At 30.2% G+C, this 5117-nt stretch overlaps 1 long non-coding RNA gene across 1 annotated transcript; it reads right to left on the bottom strand.

Moving 5' to 3' along the window:
* Positions 1 to 502: 502 nt before the first annotated feature.
* LOC148273676 (uncharacterized) lies at positions 503 to 5111 on the bottom strand. The gene is made up of 2 exons (XR_015824508.1): positions 4390 to 5111; positions 503 to 2500 (listed from the first exon to the last, which is right to left on the bottom strand). It is a non-coding gene; the product is annotated as an uncharacterized LOC148273676 (long non-coding RNA).
* Positions 5112 to 5117: the final 6 nt, after the last annotated feature.

Raw genomic sequence — 5117 nt, 5'->3', positions numbered from 1 at the left:
GTTTTTTTAAAATTATTTATTCAAATTAATATACTGTATACCCTATATAATATATTAAAATAATCGGAAAAAATTCATGGTTTTCAAACATTGTAAGTGTAAAAAAACGTAATCTGATATCTTTGAATTATTCAGGAATCAAAATTGTATGTGGAGTGTGTGTGGGTGTCTTTTTTAAATAACTATTTACCACTCAGTACATTATTCACTACACATCGTGCAACATTGAATATTTAAAAATACAACGTCAACTCGCTTAAAAAAAACCGTAGTTCCTAGACTCGCAACTGAAAAAAAAACGCATTTCTTAATGATTTAGTACGTAAAAATGTTTTATTTGATGTAATAAATAAATCATCCATTTTATTCAGAAACGTTGACAATTACTTCGTTTCTGTTTTCAACAGCTTTCGCAGTATGTTAATATGATGTAAATTATTGGATTACCATGTGAAATTATATGACGTAGCGTTGTAAATTAATTAACAGCTCCGGTGCCTCCGACAGTTGCTCAAATGAGTAATTTGCGGGAAACAGCGGCCAGAAATATCGCCGGCAGAGTTGTCTTGTTTCTCGTTTTTCCATGCCACCGACTTGCTCCGCACTCCGCCAGGAGTCGAGCTACGAGCCAGCATTCCGTTCTATTATTGTATGCTATGCCGAGAGAACAATATGCAACTTAGTCGAAACTTGGGTATTTCCGCAATACCCATAACCTATAAACTTAGCGGGGTTTCCTTAGTTTGTTTGCATATCGTTTTACTTCTGTCGGCAGGATTAGAACGGTAAAAACGATAAATTAGATCAATTTATGGCTATGATACCGGTATACTTTATAGCTGCAATAAAAATATTGTACTTAAATCAATGATGTTTTTATCGGTGATGTATTATTCAATCGGAATATCGGAGACTCGGAAAAACACTTTTTTAAACTTCGAATGTTAACGATTGTTTATGACAATATTATAGATTTGATGTAACATGTCTAATCAACCCATTATTATGTATATCTTTTTGCTTCGCAGAGCATCTTGTCTGACTCGAGTTCTCTCTCCCCCTTTTTTTCCGTGATTGATAAAATTCTCGAAAGTTTTTATAGATAGCTAGCGCGTTTACTCGAGTGACACGACCATCGCATTTTTACGTTGTAAAAGATAAAAGAAGGATATTTTTTTAGAAAAACCCCCAGTTCGAATCAATCACATACATAACAGGCGAATTTTCGAATTTATGTTTTTCTTTCTATTTTCTCGGTGGTTTATGTTTTTACCCGTAAAAAAAGCTTATTAGAATTAACTAACTAATAATTATTGAAGCTATTACAACTTGGATATCCCGTACGATAATCATAACGGTTTTTAATCAAGAAAAAAAGCAATAAAAAACTGGGTCCTTTTTATTCGTTTTGAACTGACGTTACATTTTGGAAATTAAAAAAATTACGTATAAACATCCGCTCGTTTTTTACACGATAATTCATTTTTAACAAAAGCTTACGCATTTCAATCATAATTTGTAAAATAATTTAAATCGTATTGATGAGTTCAATTGATAATATAATGAATTAAAATGAGTTTTTATAGATATCATGTGTGCTTAAAATCATGATTTTTTTTTAAGTTGCTGTACAACTAATGCAAACAAAAGCAATTTTTTTTTAATCAAAAGGGTTACTTATTTACTTAAGATGCCTTTGTGTGTGTTTGTTTAAAATTACACTATACCAGAGCCTGAATCAGAGTAATCGAGTTACGAATAAACGAAGGGAAAAATCGACTTTCAAGTCTGGCTAAGGGTGAATTTCTCTTTACCTTATTACACTTTTCATACAAAGGAAAATTTTGATGAGGTAAAGTACCTCACTGTTTACGATCAATTTTTTTTATTTTTTATTTTATTTTATTTTACACGTCTTATGGCTTTTTATTGTACACAGTTATACAAACTTAAATAAACCTACTACATTGGTTCACGTGATGATACAATTAAAATAAAATAAATCACATTCAAAATTATACATTCTAATAACTAAATACAAATGGAAAGAAAAGATAATAAACAAAATACACTTGTATATAAAGAGAAAACTCACTATAATTATTGTTTATTTAAAGTATAAAGTGCGATTTTAGACATATAACTATTAATCAGAAATTTTAAAACCAACAACAACAAACCGTCACGTTGTTTCCCCAGAGGGATAATCAGAGAAGATAGAATGCAATATCACTCAATATTTGCATAGAATACATCGTTTCCTCTATATAAATACATATTGTCAAGCATGCACGCTGATTATTCCTTCTCTTGACATGTCCATCTTCGAGTATCTGTTAGATTCAATCGTGCTTTGTCTCTGTCAGTCTTCCTTGTTTTCTGCATACACCAACATTTGCATCGTAGATCCTTTTAGCCATTCTTTCGCTGTCCATTCGCTCTGCATGTCCAAACCAACGCCGCACCCCTCTCTTGATCTCGTCAAAATTAAATTTATCAGCTAAAAATAACAAAAACTTTGAAAAATTAAAAAAAATAACGTTTTATAACTATGAAGAAGTAAAAAAATAAAACATAGGTACGTAACATAAACATATTTATTTTTAAAGAATATAAATACAAAAATAAACCCATTAGTTACGTAGCTTTCGTTATTAAAAAAAAAAAATAACCAAGTGATTATAAAAGACAAAATTATAAATGATGATTAATAATAATTAAAATTAATTATCTGTTTTATCAGATTGTTAAATCAAGGATAAGAATTACATATTTATAAGGTGTGTTCATAAGCACCATCTCGTACATAAATACATTTACTCGTATGTTAATAAATCACACAATTTACTTTAATGCAAGATTTTTTTTAAAATTCGTATTACTCTGAAAATGTCATGTAACAGTACCTACAAAATTTAAAAAAAATAATTACCGGATTATATCCAAACTAAGCAAACTAATTACGGAGCGAATCCCGTGTTGTTGGATTTATTTATAAAACTTATTTTCTTAGGTGACTAGCTCTTAATTGAAAACGTATAATACATCGATAAAAAAAGTTTAAAAAAATGACAACAAATATAAAAAAAATATGTGTATAAGCAGTTAGGCTTATGACCTGTGATTGGCTGTTTATGTGCCTACTTCACAGATTATGTAAATTTTGCTATTCTGCCTTTTTTAAAACATCCATATTTCTTCAATTCATCCATCTTCTAATTTTTTGGTTTTTCTTTTGTAAAAGCCACTTAATCGAGACAAAGATAATAAATTAGTTCCATTTATGCCCATACTTCTGTTTGAGTCATTTGGTTTTCCATGTGTTGTTCACCCAATGAGTTAAAAAATTCAAAACGTATTTTTACCAAAATCACAATTGTGAAATAATTTTTTTTTCTTCTCATGACCAATTTTGTAAGGTGGCTCTTAGTTACGAAAATGACACATTATAAGATCTTTCAAAAAACCTAATGATAGTAAAATTCAGTAATAGAAGAGCGTAGTATTATAAAGATTTATAAATATGTGACGTATCATGATCATTCACTATGTGGTTGCTCTAATCATGTACACATATTGTATGTATTTAAATTGATAAAGTAAATATTGATTAATGATGCCGAAATATAATGAAACTTCTTATCAACAGCAGTTTAAAATATTTCTTATGCAAACAGTTGGACGTCATCCGCCGAGAAATGTGTATTTGCCACCTGTTTAAATCTTTGGATCGAAGTTATTAGAGGTTGTTTTTAGCGTATATATATATATATTTCTTACTTTACTGAAAGTAAGAAATAACTACGATGTTCACTTACTAAATAACATAAAATTGTCACTTTAAATCAAAACTTTTCCATGAAAAAAATACGCGATTTCTGTAAGTACCCAATTAAATAAGAAATGGCTAAATTACAAATATCTGTTTTTGCTGGCAATTATTACTAAATCGTGTTTTAAAAACTTTATAACTTTCATCGTTTTATTCAAACAACTTTTACATTAAAGATAATGTTTCCTCGCTGAGTGCCCGGAGCAGAGGGAAATATTTTACAATATTTTTAAACATGCCTAAAATACACATTAAACGCAATAAAATCATGTCAAACTTACAAAAAAATACACATTATAAATAAAATAACAATTATTTTGACAACGTAACGTATATTAAAGAATTGAAAAAATACTGATACTTAAAGACAGAATGGTGAATGTTACACAGTGTGTAAAGTGATATTTTTAATCAGCCGTAGACCTTTATAAATACTTAAAATTTCATATCCCCTGCCTTTAATTATTCTCTAATCGTATTGTAATAATGTAATTTTTTATTAATTCCCTTAAATGTAAAATTCAGAACCTTTCAACAATCATTTGAAATTTACTTACCTGAAAGTTTTTTTGGAGTGAATGAGCATGTGTTATGAAAGATTTCACTCATTTATTCATGTGGAGTTTATTAACTTAAGTGACCATGCAGAGTAACAATACGTCACTAGCTAATAGACGGGCAAAAATTCTATGATCATCAACCACGAAGTTAGCTACAGTTTACTGTAATACAACGGGCCGTTGGTACTCAGGTCGAAAATTGACAAAGAAAAAATACAACAAAATGGACACCTTCAATACTGGCTGAACAGTGATATGTGAATTTAATTTACGTTAAATGTTCAAAGCCGTGTCGTAACAACCGAAATCAGCGCCGGGCGAAGAGAGTCTGAATTTAGTTTTCCAGGTGTTAGTGACGTGTTGCATTGCTGCGTTGGCAGGCCTGGCACCTGGTGTTGTAAGTGTCAAGTGTTTGCAAGTGCCCATGCAACTTTAAGGAGATATCAAAAATTCAATTCGAATATTTAAATTCATTTAATAGCTACTTTTTTTAGCCAGTCCTAATCAATAGCTTATTAATGCCAGTCGGCGTTTATTTTACAAATGACCGTTTGATAATAATTTAATATATTGATTTTGCGTATCTCAAATATGATGAATCTTTTACCGCACACAGATACACAAAGTGCTTTGCTACTGTCTGTTTGCAAATATGATGGATTTTCTGATAGGAGAATAAAGAGCTATGGGATCTCCCTTCTCATTGCAGCAAATTCAGGCCAGAG

This window comes from Micrasema longulum, unplaced genomic scaffold (genome assembly GCF_059751315.1).
Source record: "Micrasema longulum isolate JH-2025_06_02 unplaced genomic scaffold, ASM5975131v1 h1tg001875l, whole genome shotgun sequence".
Lineage (NCBI taxonomy): Eukaryota > Metazoa > Arthropoda > Insecta > Trichoptera > Brachycentridae > Micrasema > Micrasema longulum.
Note: the sequence above shows the minus strand (reverse complement) of the source record. Positions and strands in the feature narration are given on the sequence as shown.